The 19,365-nt window shown below is 45.3% G+C and overlaps 1 protein-coding gene across 1 annotated transcript in view; it reads right to left on the bottom strand.

Annotated features, from left to right (window-relative positions):
• LOC139757822 (aspartate aminotransferase-like) overlaps window positions 1-17,438 on the bottom strand; it is a 79,666-nt gene extending 62,228 nt beyond the window's left edge. Inside the window, exon 1 of the mRNA XM_071678704.1 lies at window positions 17,389-17,438. The gene's annotated coding sequence lies outside the window, so the exon portion shown is untranslated. The remainder of the gene's footprint in view (window positions 1-17,388) is intronic.
• Between the last annotated feature and the right edge of the window lie 1,927 nt (window positions 17,439-19,365).

The raw sequence follows: 19,365 nt of genomic DNA, 5'->3' as shown, positions 1-19,365 counted from the left end.
AGGCTGTGACCGATTCTGAGTTCTTTTTGCTGCTACGGTGGTGCAAAAGGGGATATAGAGAGTCCCGAAATGTCCACTGCTCACAGACCCAGTGACCACTTGCTGTCTCATCCCAAGGTTATCCCGGGCTGGGATGAGACACCAGGCTCCAGGTCGCGGGATAATGAAATCAACCACGTTAGTAATGACTCAGCTAACGTGCTGAGGAAGCCGACAGTGACCATCGCAATACTGTCGTAGTTGTCCTTCGTACGGAGGCATTTCGTGATGTGCATATTGCCTCCTAGCTCGTGTGAGCTCTTGGCACTTCGCCCGTGTTGTATGCTAAGGAAATGTCCTAAGCACCGTCAGAGGCGTGTTTGATAACCGCTTTGCTAAAATTATGAGACGACACCCGATGATCACACAGTCTTATACAGTCAGAGAGATCGCTCATGAGACGACACACAATGACTATATAGTCTTATATGGTCAGAGAGATCGCTTATGCGACGACATCCGATGATCATAGAGAGATCGCTCATGAGACGACACACAATGACTATATAGTCTTATATGGTCTGAGAGATCGCTTATGAGACGACATCCGATGATCATAGTCAGAGAGATCGCTAGACAGTTTCTTGGCGTCACTGGGCAATTTCTTGGTGTAAGTTTCCTCCAGACGGGCGGTCTATAAGACGGGAGCTTGGGACTCGTACCGGCGTCTGTCCAACGGAGGCATGGTAGCAGCTGGGGTACCCAAGGCTGCCCCAGGCGACTCACGTGCCTGAAGAACATGGGTCATGGACCGACCATTTGTGACTTGCCTCATCACCAATCTGGTATATAACTTTTTAGTTGAAATTATAACATTTAGTATCTTTCCAGGGTTATGGTATTCCTATAACCCTGGTCTTATAGTTATTTTTTAGGGTATAAGGCTATAAAATAACCCTCACAATAGATGAGCCACGAGTGGGTGTGATCCTAACAGGATTTCCAGATGTTAAGACCACATCCCTCTCACGACCAAGCCTTGGTGCTTCTCTAGTAATGCCTCCTGTTGGACATAGGGCGTCCAATGGTCATCCAAGGTTCGCCATATGGTAGATGGTCAGGACCTGGGTCCCCGATCACGCCATACCTGTTAACAGACCACCAGCCATTATAAGATTCTGTCTCCCGATAAGACCTGATGAAGAAATGATAACCAGAGTACCAGGCGAGACACAAGAGTGGGTGGACACGGTGAGTGTAGCGCTGGTCCTCCCTGCGGGAAATCTTCTTTTCGAGGTCATCGGAGAGGCTTCGGGGCGGCTGTCGTCCGAGGGGTCTCGTGCAGGTAGTTACGTGGACTGTCATTATGGCCCGGTGGGACGGACGTGTGACGCTGTTAATGGTCTCTTGCTTCTGCTTGAGGCGTGATGCCTTCACTCTCCTCCTCCTCCTCCTCACCCACCTCCCTCCACTTCCCTCCATCTCTTGCCTCCCTATCACCCCTGAGCTCTCTCTCTCTCTCTCTCTCTCTCTCTCTCTCTCTCTCTCTCTCTCTCTCTCTCTCTCTCTCCTTCTGTTCTCGTGGCACCTCCTCTTTCTCCATCCCTTCCTCTTCCTCTTTTCCTCTTGCCCTCTACTGACAGCTTCATACGCAGTCTTCCTTCTCCATACACGTTCCGGGTGGCAAAAGGAAATGTTCGTAGATACACTAGAAACCCCCCCACCCCCAAAATACCATCATTATAAAGAACCAATTACCCAAGCATCAATAATATCAAGCAATCCTCAGTCGTCTTCCAGAAATCCATGAAACACATCTCATTAATCATTGATTAATTCATGGCAACAACCTGGTGATTTTCTTTTCCCCGAAGGCTAGCATCTTCGGCCTTACCCTTGTAATTAGACTTTATCTTCAACGCCATCGGAAACCATAGATTTTCAAAGCTTCGAGCCTTAATATGTGGTTCTGTGATGGAATGTTATCCTACGATATATTGCACTTGTACGTCGTCAGGTTTGCTTCAGGGAATGAATTAATGGTGGTATTATCTTCACGAGGGACATTCAAAGTCATACTAAAAAGCTGCCCAGTATGATGGTTACCAAACATGGTATAGACGTTTTCTTTGCTAAAGAGAATGGCTCGTGGGAGTGGCAGCACTAGCCTTCATCTCTATGACTATTCATCTCACTCTTTGCTTTGATCTCGAGCAGAATGAAAGTGATTTAAATCAGCTTAATATCAGCTGTAGACTTGCACAATTATCCAGCCATTAGATGCAGGTTCATAAGATGATCTTCTTTCCTCGTGCTTTCGCAGAATGAGTGTCATACGTATTTGATCACATCAAGACAGAACCCCTAAAAGTATATTGAAAGCATAGACCTTAGAAGCATTGCATTTCCTTCATGTGGCCTCATATTCATCACCTGTGATAAGGACTTCATCATCTAGGTAAGCCAGGTCAGGTGATGTATCCTGAGAGGCAATTCCAGACGGAAGGTCCTGCTTGCTCGCGAGGTGTTCCTCACCTCTGTTTGCTCTTCCTCGCTACTTGGGGCCACTTCCATAGACCTGAGCAGCACCATGACCTGTCACAATAAGCGTCGAACCCGTCCTCTCCCCTTTCAATAACTGGTGTCAAGCAAGAGGCTATAACAATCTATCTTAATGTGCCAATCATCTATACGCGATCTATCCCTTCGTCTGCAGACTAATCCACATTAAAGGACGCTTCTGAAACGCCTCATCGATTGATAGATGATCTTCCACATAACAACCTTAAAATACCTGTCAATCTCGCCCCCCTTAAGATATGATGCATAACAACTAACACATGCGTGAGTCCTACTGAATGTGTAACCTTACCTACCGATGAATATTTAACATTCCTCCTGTAGCGTCCTACACTACACAGTCTCTTATCGATCGATCTCTCTATCCATCATCATGGTAAAAAACCCACTCGCCGTTTTCTATAGCGGAGAAGAATCCAGGTAGACGGAGCTTGAGGACCTCCCGCCGATCCGCTTGGGTAACTTTAGATGCCTCATCTGTCCCAGAGCAGAAGGCTTATCTTCCCTATCATCTCCTCGTACCTCGGACAGTAATAGCTTTTTATCGGCCTATATGATCGCACTGACTTGGTTAATATATGAGAGGTTGGGATTTTAGTGTCGCGAGAGGTAGGCTTAGAGGAAGAGAGTAATTAGCGGTGGGTGGTAGGTAGGCATTCCCTCTATACGGGAGTCTGAGGAAGGGGGTTTTTACTGCCTCTTGCTGAAGACGAGGTGAGATGATATTGTGGTTGTAGGTGACAGAAGTCTGCTGAAGAAATGTAATTTATTGACGTGGTTGTAGATTGGGAGTATACATATAGTTCTTTTATTACTTTATTGACATGGTTGTAGATTGGGAGTATACATATAGTTCTTTTATTACTCTATTGACGTGGTGGTAGACTGGGAGTCCTTTTATTACTTTATGGTCCTTTTAACATCATTAGATGTTCCCGTTGAGTCTACGATCAGAATACTTTGCAGTTCTATCTACAGTCTACCAGAGCAACAAGCGACCAACTCGCTCCCTATCGTCATGGAGAGCCTCCTTCGCGTCTCCATTATCCAAGCACCGTTCTGGCACAGTGATAGGAACCCTTGTTCCTCCAGCAGGAAGGTCACGTAGTACTGGTAGCCCATAAGGACCGGTTAACTTTCGCTTATTTCTGTATGTGTTTCTTGAAAGGAACATCCTCCAGGCTCCTTCACTCTGACCAGCCAGCAACCTATTGTGCCGCTTCTTGCACGACGCCTGAGTAGTGGTCAGTGACGAAGACCATCACTCTGACCAGCCAGCAACCTACTGTGACGCTTCTTGCACGACGTCTGAGTAGTGGTCAGTGACGAAGACCATCCCATCCGTCTTGCGGAGGGTATGAAGACCAACTCGATCTTGATATTTGCCTATGAACTGAGATGTCACAAGTACATTCGCTTCCTAGAGGTTCACTGATGTCTTGGACGTTGTCTTAATGCCGTAAGTGCAATGTCTGCAGACATACAAGATGTCAATGTCTTCGTCCACAACGAAAGCAAACTATGGAAGAATCTCCAGAACTTCGATTCACATGTGAAATGGGTTTTCTTCATTGTTTATGTGGATCTTCTTTCGTAACCACCGGAAGAATATCAATATATGGTTAACAAACTCTGGATGGAAGGAGTTTTACACATTTTGTCCACGTACGTGTACCCTGCCATTATTCACACACACACACACACACACACACACACACACACACACACACACACAGTAGCCTAAGCCAAGTACTCATTCATCGACCAACCCCGTGGGACGAATGAACAGCTGGGTTGACTGTGGACCAACTGTCGCACGCTGGATTCGAACCCTGGCGGGGCCTTGTGTGAACCACGGTCTGTGACGCAGTGTGTATGTGTATGTGTGGACAGGTGAGTTATAGTGAGTACAAAATTGCTGTTCTGTCGTAAAGCCCTATTGGGATTTTCTTCCAAAAATATAATCATTTGTACATTTCGGTAGGCGGGGCATTTCGAAAAAGCATGTGATTACGTAAGTAACGTGTCTGTAGAAAATAAGTAAGGGAATGTTCCTGCTCCATAGCAAGTCTCCCTTTAAAGAAAAAAAATTCCAGAGAACGAGTACATCTCCACCGTTCGCAGAGAGATATTTCTTCCCATCAGAGAACGAAAGAGGAGCAGACGATCGCCAAAGACGACGACGACGACAACGCCCCCTACCACCTACCACTTCAAACGAAATACGCGACTCCACCTCCCTCACCCTCGAAAATCGCCCGAACTACTACAACCGACCCTCTACACCAGCGGCGACCCTCCACATCAGCGGCGACTACCTTGAGAAAAGAATTCTCAAAACGAGAGAGAAAAATCCTAAAACAGGCGAACAATAATAGGTAGAATAGCCTTCTAATTCCCCCAGCTCTGATAACCGAGGCCGCAAACAAGAGAGCGGGTCTCAGACAAAGAGAAGCCACTTCGGAGGAATCCTCCAGTTTTCTTTACCAGGGGAGCGGGTTTTGGTAGGCCTACACGCCTTTTATCTGTTCTTATCTCTTACCACATCTTGCTCGCTTCCTCCTCTAATAGACAGTATCGGGGGAAAAGATCAGCAAGTATCGGGACGGAGATCGGTAGGTATCGGGGACAAGAGGCTGGGTACTTGCTACCCATCGGTGTGAATGGGGCGCCTCCACCGATATTTGTCATGTAATTTGTGATGTCGGACCTGGGGCCTCGCGGGGGTAGGGCTCCACGGGGTGTGTTTGAGATGAGTTAACTAGCCGGTAATTATACGGAAGATGGTTCGAAATGGAGGAAAAGGCAGTTGTATTTTACCTTAAATGGTCGTTGAAGTAAATCACCAGGAAAGATTTGACCTTTTTTAACAAGTTTAGAGTCACCATATATATATATATATATATATATATATATATATATATATATATATATATATATATATATATATATATATATATATATATCCCTGGGGACAGGGGAGAAAGAATACTTCCCACGTATTCCCTGCGTGTCGTAGAAGGCGACTAAAAGGGGAGGGAGCGGGTGGCTGGAATCCTCCCCTCTCTTTTTTTCTTGATTTTCCAAAAGAAGGAACAGAGAAGGGGGCCAGGTGAGGATATTCCCTCAAAGGCCCAGCCCTCTGTTCTTACCGCTACCTCGCTAACGCGGGAAATGGCGAATAGTTTGAAAGAAAAGAAAGAAATATAAAGAGAGAGAGAGACAGAGGACAGATATACAAATATAAAAGTGAACACTTTCGTATTTCAAGCACACAGCACAGAGCAGCCTTCTTTGCCTTAGATACACAGCTCTCACAGGTCTGACAGATGAAGTCAACCCACTCGAGCTTGTGAGTCAGAGTTCCGAGAGCGGTGTCATTTCAGACCAGTGGCTTACACACGCCCTCCTCACCAAGGCCTGGGTGTCGGTGTAGTGCCGGATGCACTCACTCCTCACGCTAGCTGGGCGCCAAATTGAAAAGCACAGAAAAACAGATGACATCTGACTATCTATGGCTATACTTAAGGGAGCTGAATCGAACAAGCTCTTTGAGAGCTTGTACTGTGTGATAGACTTATCAATGAGAAAGAATTGATAATAATGGTTTATAGAGAGATAGACAGGCACATGGACACACACACAAACACATACACAAAATCACATATATACATTACTTCATCATCCCTTGTTTACCTAGTAGCAGTTCGTTAACACAACTTCATCAAGCTCATATCAGTTCGAACAGACCACTACAGGAACAGACCCACTGCATGCACTTTTGAACACCCTTAACAAGTACACTGTCAGCCCACTGTGTGTGTGTGTGTGTGTGTGTGTGTGTGTGTGTGTGTTCACAGACTCTCTATCTAACCCTTGCACTCGTTTTACATCGCTAATGTTTATACTGTGTGCATTTTCTCTACATTTATCAGTCTTTAGCTGCACTTAATTCAGTGAACCGTTAATAGCAATTAGCATTAATAACGTTATTATGATCAAACACACACACACACACACACACACACACACACACACACACACACACACACACACATGTATTGAGACGATGAAGGCAGACGGGCTCAACAAACAGTCAGGCACTCCACCAGACAAATGAATCATGATGACATCAAGCATAGCCCCCAGACTGCCCCTCACTCGTAACTTGAGTCAGTGCTCCCCAGCGGCGTCTCAGTTGCCACCAAGCCACTGCAGTGCACTGAGGTCAGTGTCCCTCCCCTGCAGTGTCTCTACTGCCACTAAGCCCCTGCAATGCACTGAGGTCAGTGTCCCTCCCCTGCAGTGTCTCTACTGCCAATAAGCCCCTGCAATGCACTGAGGACAGTGTCCTCTCCCCTACAGTGTCTCTACTGCCAACAAGCCCCTGCAATGCACTGAGTACAGTGTCCCCTCCCCTGCAGTGTCTCTACTGCCAACAAGCCCCTGCAATGCACTAAGGTCAGTGTCCCTCCCCTGCAGTGTCTCTACTGCCAACAAGCCCCTGCAATGCACTAAGGTCAGTGTCCCTCCCCTGCAGTGTCTCTACTGCCAACAAGCCCCTGCAATGCACTAAGGTCAGTGTCCCTCCCCTGCAGTGTCTCTACTGCCAACAAGCTCCTGCAATGCACTGAGGACAGTGTCACATCCCCTGCAGTGTCTCGCTGCCACCAGTATATATCAATCTAGAGTTTACTTTCTTACACTCTATCACATACTCCCACAACCTCTGCTTCAGGAGTAGTACTACTCCTTCCTTTGCTCTTGTCCTCTCACCAACCCCTGACTTTACTCCTAAGACATTCCCAAACCACTCATACTACACTGAGGTCATCCCTGCCCCAGAAGGCGCACTGTCTAAGAAACAGTCAGTTAAAAAGTCTGTCACTATCACCTGACAACACTGGTTGAAATGTGACGTAATGTTCCTATATTATCTTAGTGATCCACGAAGCAGAACGAGGAAATATTTGAGATAAAGAGTAAGAATATATGATTTCCTCTCCCTCATGGGTTTGCTGAGACCTACCTTACCTTACCTCGTCCATCTTTACCTGGATGGAGGGAAAAAAAATTGATTTTTTTTTTTTGTCGAGTTAGAAGGAGGGTAAGATTTACAAGCGACTTGAGGTGGTTTAAGTGGCCAATATCTGACCCCCCCCCCCTTTTTTTTTCTTCTTAATTATTTTCTTTCTACTTTCATTGGTAATAAATCTGAAGTTAACAGCTGAGGTGTAACACACTAATGACCCCAATATTCCTCACCTTTACAGAGTACCGCTCAGTCTTCGCCCCTCTGGATGGGTTAGCTTTATGAGTCTGTCGAAAATGATTTTAACGAACTCGTCTGAACGCTTAATAGAATGTTGCCTTAAGTTTGTTGAACAAGTACAAAAGAGGGGATAAAAACTCATTCCATCTGCGAAAAGAAAAAATCTGTCAAATGAAGAGAGGGGCTATGAAGTGAAAAAAAAAATATCTTGTCATATGAAGAGAGAGGCTATAAAGATTAGTTTTTTTTTCTGTCTTAAGAAGCGTAGGCTACGTGAGAGCGTGATGAAAGCACTAGAAAAAATCTATTAAAAAATACCGAGCAATACTATTACTTCACACTCTTACGTTTTCGGTTTTTGCTCGCCTATTATCTTCTCTTTCCGCCGCCTCACAGATGCATGACGGCTGCATCATCAGTATATACATACACATTCCTCACGTTTTTCCACCCCTCTCACTTGCTCGTACCACCGTGGCATTCCACTTACCCTCCCTCACACTCATCCTCCTCCACCTCCCACTTGCCGTATACCTTCTGGTACACCTACAGTAATACACCTGAGTGTCCTCAGCCCCAAAGATCCAGTGGCACTTGATCATTTGGTCGCTCGGTAGACAGAAAGACGAAACAGAAGTAATAAGGTATCGCTCATGCTGTGTCCGTAGCTCAAACCCAAGAGGGAAGGTTGGATAACATCGACAAACACTGCGTCGTCTGTGGCGGAGAGACCCTACGAGAAGACGACACAGCGAAGACTGCTGTGGCCATAGTGCTTCTTTGAGGGTGTGGCCTGCAGACGAGAGGAACAGAAATACAGAAGACTGAAGGAGAAAGGAATGAATACGTGAACGAAAAATGATTAGATGAATGAAGGAGAAAATGAGATGGGATAGAAGATGAATGTTAGTACAAGAGGTATAAAATAAAAACAAGACCAAGCAAAGAACGAACAAAAACAAAACGTACAAGAAAAATAATTACGGTAGAGATGAACATAAATAACTACAAAAGACAAAAACAGCAACAACATGGAAGGAAATGGCAAAAGCAAAAAACAAGAACACTGATATGAACAAAACAAAGACAAGAACTTTAACAATTACAATAATAAATGCAAGAACTAGAGCATTATTACCAACAAAAAAACAAGAAGAGGAAGACCATTTGGATAACAACGAAGAACATGGACATAAAAACCAAAAAATAACAAGAACAGAAAAAAATCAAGAAACAGAACAAATAACACAAAAGCAAACGAAGCGCCAACAAAAATCAACATTTTGGGAAAAAAAAACCAAAAAATCAAAGACGAAAGAAAAGATGAAAACGAAAGGAAAATGTACAGCATGAAGGCAAGATTCCTCGTAAGCCAAGTGCTCTCGTTCCTTAGAACCATCTGTACTCAGCAGGTGCACGTGTGGCGGAGTCCAGCCGTCCTCAGCGAGGTGGCAAAGGCAAACACCCCAAGAAGTGCCTGAGGAAGCAATGTTATGGCGTCCCCTCCCGCTGTGTGCTGAGCTGTGGTCTACCTCAGGTGCTGAGCTGTGATACCTGTTTCGTTAGTCACCCTATATAGACGGGGCGCCGAGGAGAGCATCGCTCTGTTTATATTTCTAAAATCTATTTTCCATTTCACATAAATGAGATATCCATAGGAGGGTTACCTTGATCACAATCGTGTACAAAGTCTCCCTTCATGAAATCAGATCGACTTTAACATCCTATTGTTCTTTCTCTTGTTCACCACCTCCTCCAGTCAGCCAGTGCAAGACGGATCTCAACCTAACCCTTCAGTGGTCCTACATCAACTGTTGACCTTGAAAGACCCCGGGTCTTTTGTCTATACGGCAGTGTGTATCGTGAGAGACACCCATAGCTCATGACAGAGGCCTGCTGTGGTGAAAGATCTTTCAGTACAGTTGCCCGTCTGTTCTGTTGGTGCCTCAGTGAAATGTGTTTCAGTCACTGGAGGCCATGTGTCATTCGCTCATCTACCCACACACACACACACACAACATAACATAACTCACAGCACCAAGTGTCGTGCAGTCTATAACACCCAAAGCAATACTTGTTCCGAAAACAATACCGAACCCAGTTCATTTTTTTCTCTCTCTAAACGCATCCAACAAACCACTGAGTCAAACAGTTCAGTAAAACCTACACTATGCTTCTATATCCTCTATCTACCATATCTCCCCATGTCCAAATTCCCATCCAATTTCCTTCCATCCTAAAAACCCAAAATAAAGGAAAATAATTTGCAGAACCTTTGTAAAGTGTGGACACACGACGCCCCGACAGCAGCTCATATTGATTGTCATTACAGTCGGCCTTATAATACTAGGAGGAGGAAGAGGCTATGATGTGGGCTGGTGGTAGCTGGGGACGTCAGGAGGGCAGTGAGGGAGGTTACGGGCGTGACCGATACGCTCGCAAGGGACTGACTGGCGGTATCAGACGGAAGGAAGCCAAGCCAGCACACGCACAGATCCTCTGGACCCCTAATTACCTGTAGGAGGTTGCCAGCTTACGCTGAGGGAGTATTGTGTGTTCCAAAGCCAGTATTAAGTTCGTACCTATGTCATACGGACGCCCCGACGAAGGATCATCAGCGAAGGGAGGTCCTCTAAGATTCCGATGTGATATGCGACCAACAGGAGACAGAGGACGAGACGTGAAACACTCCTCCCCTAACCACTCACACCCAGCCGCTCACGCCACTCGACCCCAGCCACCCTACACCCACGCCACCCACAAGTCCGAGAGTAATTATGCCAAGGGCAAGTACGACATCTTACATGCAAGGTACGCTATTGTTTTGGCGAGATGATTCACCGCTTTTGCCAAGGTGTTGTTTTCCCACTGGAGGTGATCTTTTGTTTACTAGGGGGAAGTCCTCTTCCTATGACCGTGGTAGACTTTGTCTTTGGCATGATAAGCTTTTGTTTCTGTCGAAGTTTGCTCTCCTTTCATTTTTGTAATCGAGTTGCACTGTTGTTTTTATCTACGTGTGTTTCTTCTCTTTGCGAGGCGTGTTCCCGTCCCTTGAGCCAAGTAAACTGATTCTGAGAATGAAGTTGTTTTCATTAATTTGTAATCCTGTTGTTGTTCAAGGTGTGTTGTTGTTGTTGTTCAGAGGTATGTATGGTTGTTAGAAGTTGTCTTTGTTAAAGTTGTGTTTGCGCTCTGTTGCTTTGGATAAGTATCTGTTGTTTCTAATACTTTGCGCTGTTTTCCTTCAGTCGCCTTTCTTTTGTTTTTCTGTCGAGATATTAATTTGTCTTTGTCTTAACCTCTCTATTGTTTTCATAAAGACGATCTGTTGCTTCCTCTGTTGAGCTGAGCTCTTCTCTATAGCAAGCTTTTGCTCTTTTGTTCTCTCTCTCTTTGCAACGCTGAACCAGAGACAAAGAAGAGAGGGAGGGTAGGAAGAATGAGACAGCGAGTTGGGAGAGAATGATAACACTGAAGGAAGAGAAGTAATGGGAGACAAGGTGAAGAGATGCGACCACAGGAAGGGGGTGAGGAGACGCGAGTATCACTTAAGCAACGATGGAGAGGTGCGGGAAGACGTAACAGTTTACGTTGCTGTGTATCTGTTTACGACGACGAGGACGACGCCCATGACCGTCGTAAAGTATCCCCTCCTTCACTCCACTCCGCCAACCTTAGTTTTGGACAGGACGCTTAACCAACCCACTTGGCTAGTGACACACACACACACACACACACACACACACACACACACATATCCACACCATAACACTTACTCATCATATCTTCATGACTAACTTCCAATCACTCACTCGTGCACCGTGCTAGACGAGGGGCGCGTCTGCGTACACACAGTGACTCAAACTGATGCACGTCTTCACAGGGCTTCACACACACTCACACACACACACACACACACACACACACACACACACACACACACACACTCACACACTGCACCAGCGACTGTGTTCTCTTAAGACTGAGCGAGAAAGACTTGCAATGTTTCCTGATGACTGTTAATATATGGTGCATTGAGTTGTTATACTGCAAGTATAAACCTCGAGATATTGAGACTAAACTCTGGAAGTTAAATATATGGATATTACTATACTTTATATATATATATACAACAAGATCCAGAATCCAAGTGACTGGCTCCCAGAACCCAGGCAAGGGGGCTTCTTAGCCACACAGGTCGCCTCCCACAACAAACAACTTCCTGGTCATCCACAGGTCACTAGGTGCCTGGGAGGGAGGGAGGCAGGAAGAAGAAGGGGAGTGTACTAGGGGGTGGGAAAAGGGTGAGGGATTGTAGAGGAGGGGAAGTAGGTGACCACTCTGTGACCCTGCTGACTAGCGTGGCGGGTGACGGGCAGATACACTGGCACTCCCCCAGGGCCACTTCCTGTCGCAGGGGAAGCATGGACGGTCACCACTCGCTCCTGCTGGTGCTGGGTGGTACCATGATAATGGCTGAGTAGTAGTAGTAGCAGTAGCAGTAGCAGTCGTAGTAGTAGTAGTAGTAGTAGTAATAGTAGTAGTAGTAGTAGGAACATGGTTATAGTAGTAGTAGTAGCAATAGTAGTAATAGTAGGATTTAGCCAACCAACGCTGGCTCGAAGTGTTGATCAAGACCGCAACACTGTACACAAAGGCTTCCCAGCCTAACGTCCATCGTAACTTCGTCCACACCTTCAGGATTACCGCTACAGAAACCACTACAATCCATCCCCTTGTGTACCGAGAACCACGTCAGCTGTGACGACCATATTATCAAGCAACACCCACCGTCGCTACTGGTACCAACACGACCACGTACTGGTTGCTCATCAGCCTCAAACACCTACAGCTTCTACTGAACACAAACCATTAACTCACTACTGAGCCACCACTCCCAGCGTTCCTTAACGTTAACTTCGTCAACCACTGCCACTCATCATCATCACTCATTACCGTCTCTAACACACGTCATACGAAGCTACTACCACATCCAGTGTCGTTGTTCAGCCACCCATCGTCACCAAGTCGCACCATATTCAGCTGGTGTTTCCTCGAAGCCTGCTCGACAAGGCATTTTCCCACAGTTAGTCACGCCTGCTAACCCTTCTGAAGAAGAGAACCTGGCGACTCCTGAGGACGACAGACCTTCTACAGGGAAAGACATACCATCAGGGAGATTAATTTGTCTTGGCAGGAGCTTCTCTTGTCGCAGCAGCTGGAGGAGAGAGAGAGAGAGAGAGACTGCCTGTTATAATTCGCCCTCCAGGTAATGCAAGACTGAGGATTTTCCCCTACACTAGATGAGCTGTATGAAGTTCATTGTGAAGGCTACGACAGAACAAAGGGAGAAGGGTGATTTACTGTGAATGTGCACACATACGTCTCCCTTTGCAAGCGAGGAGGAAAAAGGACGCTAATTCTGACAACTCCAATTCTTTTTTCAATTCCATTGTTCCTCCGGACAAGACGAGTTTGTACAGCAATGTGTTTGGCTGACTTCTTCTGTTTTCTCCTTAATGATTGAAACGAAAGAGAAAGTGGAATCAATGCTCTTAAAATGATGTGTGTAATCTGTAAGGTATTTAAAGTAGATATCCGAATATAGGCTTAAAAAAAAAAAACGATAGACCCCTATTATGTCGACAACGACCAGCAAAGAACATGAATCTTATCAAATATGACACTTAAAGAGAAAACACAATACCATATTGACCCACGGAAAACTAAGTTCACGACCGAAATGCTAGAAAAAAAAAAGCGTCTCGTACTGCGAGAATCGAAGGCAGTCTAAAATCCAAGTGAGGTTGAACCCTAGACCAGGAAGACGATGTTGACACGCGACCAATGGCATCCACAGATGAGGAGTGTGTGTGTGTGTGTGTGTGTGTGTGTGTGTGTGTGTGTACACCCCCCAACTGAGGCAACCACTAACTCATTCCTAAACCTTGCCCTGGTGGTTTTGCTATCAAGATTCGAAACCCCCTTGCGTGTGTTTCTGAATGGATGATGATGATGATGGAAGTCGAGCGAGGATGATATGCTGTTACGACGAGGCAAACGTGTCAAGCAAGACTTTATGCCTGGCTGTTCAGAGAGAGAGAGAGAGAGAGAGAGAGAGAGAGAGAGAGAGAGAGAGAGAGAGAGAGAGAGAAACTTCTTCCATGTTATAGGCCAAATTCGCTTTGTAGTTTTTATTCATGCGGTACTTTGACCTTAGCGCTGGTCATTTAGCGTACGACGTACTCCATTTCCACTCTAACGAGGCTACTTAACAACTCTTTAGGGAATCATCACCCATGCCATTACCTCAGGATTCACTTTCCTCCTCCACCACGCCCCTAAATCCCCTCCAACACTGACCGTTCGACGCCCAAGTCTTTTTTTTTCTTTTTCATTGATCATCATCCCCCCACCACCCTTTTTCTGTTAGTCCTCCCGCCCATTTTCTATTTTATCCACCATCTATTTCCTAATTGCCCTCGTGCCCGGGTAGCTTCCCTTCCTGGCTGGGGGCCAGCGATGGGCTCTGCATGAGTCGAGTCGAGTCGAGTCAAGCGTGTATCACCTGAGTCTGTTCTTCGCGTGAGTCCCACTCCACCCTTGCCTGAGCTCCTACTCCACCTTTGCCTGAGCTCCTACTCCACCTTTGCCTGAGCTCCTACTCCACCTTTGCCTGAGTCTCCTACTCCACCTTTGCCTGAACTCCTACTCCACCTTTGCCTGAGCTCCTACTCCTCCTTTGCCTGAGCTCCTACTCCACCTTTGCCTGAGTCTCACTCCAACCTTTGCTCGAGTTCCACTCCTACCTCTGTGCCTCCTCCTTACTTCAAACTACCGACCTCTGCCGCTGTGAGGGTGTCAACCAACGGCAATAAGCTCCCAGCAATCCTTCCCTCCCCACACCTCACTACACACACACACACACACACACATACACACACACACACACACCTACCACCGCTCCATAACTCGACCCGCTGCTTGAGTCCGTGGTTCTTAACCTTTTCCACAGCCCATTCCACACACCATCTATAACTACCCTTCCATAAGCTTCATCCTCCCTCCCTCACCTCACCTCACCCCTCCATCCCATTTCCACTTCCCCATAATCTTACCCTCCACTGCTGCCTTCCCTTGTTCAACCCACACCCCCTAACCCGACCATCCATTCCCATCTCAACCCCTCTACTGCAGAACCCCTCCACGTAATCTTCCCTCCCCATCCCCCTCCCCTTCAAGCGTTTAGTTGGATGGAGGGGCACCGCACGGGTATTGCCCCGGGGGGGAGATAGAAAGAGGTCACGAAAGGTCATTTCCTCTCATCACCTGCACCCCCTCTCCCTCCAAACCAGCCAGTGTCATCAACGCATTTAGGTTGAGGGGCAAGACCACCTCCCAAATGGGCTTCATCACCAACTTCTGGTACCAGTGTGTTATCAACGCGTGTGTGTGTGTGTCTGTGTTCTCGTCACAGTGTAATACACGTGATGTGGAGTTACCCTGACTAACTGATTCGTTAATACACCCTCTGGCAGGGCTGGGAGGTGTAGGAGACTGAGGCACGACGACCCTCCACACACACGCCTGTAATTACCTGCTTGTACCGTACGGGTAAGGGAGGTTTACACTCGTAGAGACCTCGTCTCTTGAACGTTGGCAACTATCATACAACCTTCTTCAACTGGTGTAGTTTGTCTGCATTGAGTATTTCTTGGTCTAGTCTACTCCATTCGTTATCATCATTATTATCATTATTATTATTATTATCATTATTATTATTATTATTATTATTATTATTATTATTATTATTATTATTATTTCATTATTATTATCATTATTATCATTATTATTATCATCATTATTATCATTATCATTATTATCATTATTATCATCATATCATTATTATTATCATTATCATTACTATTATCATTATCATCATTACTGATATCATTACACACACAGATACCCATACACACAAACACACACACACGTATCTATGCACACACTTTCCTTCTCACGTACACACACGCACCCACATCCCCTCACATCTACATCCTGACCCCGGCAGTACAAGCGGAGCCGTGGACCACGACGCGGAAACAAATGATTACTGTAATGAAAGGTTCAGACGGGTCAGCGGTGGGACTCGAACCGACACTTTGAGGGGTCATAAAGAGAACAGGTTTTGGGTTCGGAGTCTATTACGGATGCTCACATATTCTTAATGACAAAAAAAGGTTTTTTTTTTGGTGTTTTTTAAGTGTCTATAGCTTGGCTATGTCTCCATAGCCAATGATAGGTATAGAATTATTGTAGGGTCATTTTTCCCCTTGTGTTCGTTTAGCACGTTTATAAAACTAGCGATCTTTTGATAGATTGGGAATGACTGTACACCCAGTTCATCAACCAGCCCCTACAGAAGGATGAACGGCTGGCTTGACTGTGGACCGATTGCCTTGACCAGGATTCGAACATATGCGGATTCGGCCTTAGCCGGCCCATGAATGCGTCATGGTCAGCTACGCGAACTTTTTAAATGAACTTTCCCTCCCTCATATGAGAAGTTGAGTTTGCCTGAGCATTACTAGATGAGTTGAATACGCTGACAGAAGAATGACTGTGGCAATATCCCCATCAACACACACACACACACACACACACACACACACACACACACACAGAGGAAGTCAAAGGAAGTCTTAAATGTTTCGGAAGTGTGTGGACCCAAACGACTCTCGTACACATTTGACCCAATCATCGTAAACATCATTACGATATGACCTAGGCGACCTGTGACCTTAGGGGAATAGTCAAACATTAAACGAGTCAATCTATGAGATTTGGTAAGAACATTTGTGCCAATACCATTTCACAGTGTCCATTTTTGTACTCAGACTCACCGATTTTTGGTGGAGGTAACTTCAAGAATTATATAAACAAACAAATGCAAAAGACGAAAAGATAGAGACTGGATGGGAAAGGAAGGAGAAAAAGAAATGATATTCATGGGAAAGACACCAGAGAAAGACAGACCAGGGGATCTTTGACGCGACACTGAGGGATGATCTTAGAAGAAGAGACTCAGGCAAGGTACTTAAAAACAACCAAGAGTCAGAGCCAATAAGGAGGGTGGAGGGAGAGGCTAATATGACATCTGTATGTGGATATGATGATGCACGGGGACCATACAACACCTGATGTAAATGTAAGTGGATACTTACTGATACTGGTACTGATACTGGTAATGTTACTGATACTGATACTTATACTGGTAATGTTACTGATACTGGTACTGATACTGGTAATGTTACTGATACTGAGACTGATAACGTTACTGATACTGATCCTGGTACTGATACTGATACTGGTACTGATACTGGTAATGTTACTGATACTGATACTGGTACTGATACTGGTAATGTTACTGATACTGGTAATGCTACTGATACCGATACTGGTACTGATAATGATACTGAATGAGACTCATACTGATAATGTTACTGATACTGTTACTTATTACTGATACTGATGCTGATAATGTTACTGATACTTACTGATACTGGAGTTCGTGATCTAAGGACGAAACACCTGGCTTGTAGCGAACCTCCTCTTGTTAACTCCGGCATCCAGAGGAGCGTCCGTACTGCAATGAAGAAGACACACTGGATAATGTTAACCACAACAACGAAAGTTAAGATAGAAAGTAACGAAAGTGAAGATGTAATGTATGTAAATTACCACACATTCACACACAAGGAGAGTCGACCATATCATGGCTTCCACATCATAAGTCACGTAATATCATTCCATCAAAGGACACAAAGCAAGGACGTCCTTTTTTTTTGTTTCTCCTTGGGCTTCACTTCCCTCGCAGCCGGGAGCGGATCCTCCCGAGCGAGAGCCGGCCTGCAGGACACCCAGTACTCATAGCCACACACACACACACCCACACACACCAACACACACACACCCACACACACACACACCCACACACACGTTCCGGTAAATCCCATCCTGTTTTTGTTTACTCCAGGGGCTTTGTCACGACCCCATCGAGGGTTGTCTGTCTTTAATAAAGATAAAGATATCATTTATCGTTATTAGAATATTGGCCTTACCCCAGTTCGAACAGTGTGCGTCCCTTAAGACATAGTTCAGATTAATTGGCCACCAAACTCTCTGGTTCAGAGCGAATCATGAGCTATTCCCAATAGGATCAAATGGTGTCTGTAGATTCGCATGGGATATCTATATGGTTTCGGGCTCAAAAATGTATCTCTCTCTCTCTCTCTCTCTCTCTCTCTCTCTCTCTCTCTCTCTCGATGGAGGAGTTATTATACACTTAGTTGACGCTGTTCTCCAAACGTTACACACTGCATAGTCTTCTTCAATGAGAAAACTGAGAAGAAAGCTTTTCCTGTGTTTAGAAATGGGACACACACACACACACACACACACACACACACGGGAAATGGCCGGGTGCCAGAAGAAAATTTTTTTTTAACTCATTCCAACTACGCAAACTGCCATTGCATCCAAGGAATCATATAAAAAAGGGCAACACTGTCATTTTTGGAATTACTTCGCCTGTTTAAGCGCAGAAATTTTCGAGAAAAAAAGAATTCAGAGTGAAACAGTTTCGCCCAAAAATATATCTTTTTCACTTCCTGATTTTCTTTTTTTTTTTTTTTTGCCTCCTCATCCAAGGTCGAAGATCAACAACATAGCTTCAGAAATGCATGATAGAAAATGGAGCATTGTACTCCCTGAGACCTCATACTAGAGGGAGCCTAAGACCTCATACTTGAGGCAACCTAAGACCTCATACTTGAGGGAACCTAAGACCTCATATTTGAGGTACTAAAACTCACACTTGAAACTAGACCCTAAGGGTAACGTTCCCTTAAACCCTAGTCTACCGTTCCCTTAAACTCAGCTCTTTCAGTCACTTAAAATCCTCAGTAGGGCACTTTTCGTCTCCACTTACTGCCAGTACCTTAAATCCTAAAACATTTCTCGTCTCCACTCACTGCCAGTATCTTAAACCCTTAAACATTTATCCCTCAGACCGCAACTGGTTCATCGATTTCACACAATCCTTTAAGGATACTTTATTCTATAAGTTTCGTCTCACACTTCTATATAGTTGTTCATTCCCTTTGCCTATACCATTAACTCTATCTATAAACAATTCAAACTGTTTATGAAGATATCACAAGCTATGAAGTAATAGCTTTAAAAAGAAGATAGTTATTAACTACGTCAGAAATACGAGACGAGGATGTGTGCCAGAAAACTGCGCAGTGGTTACATCATTTGGTCCTGACCTAGAGATATTGCCATCACCCGGCGCCCGACGCAGCACCGTCTGCTCTGCGTTCTGTCCACCAGCTGCGTCATGTCCTCGAGGGGCACCATTTGGAGCCGCCCTAGTGGACTGTGTGGTGAATATCAGCAGGAGGTTCTGATGACGTAACTTCGTGTGTGTGTGTGTGTGTGTGTGTGTGTGTGTGTGTGTGTGATTATCAGGT

This window comes from Panulirus ornatus, chromosome 28, assembly GCF_036320965.1.
Source record: "Panulirus ornatus isolate Po-2019 chromosome 28, ASM3632096v1, whole genome shotgun sequence".
Taxonomy (NCBI): Eukaryota; Metazoa; Arthropoda; class Malacostraca; order Decapoda; family Palinuridae; genus Panulirus; species Panulirus ornatus.
This window is presented reverse-complemented; position numbering and strand designations above follow the sequence as displayed.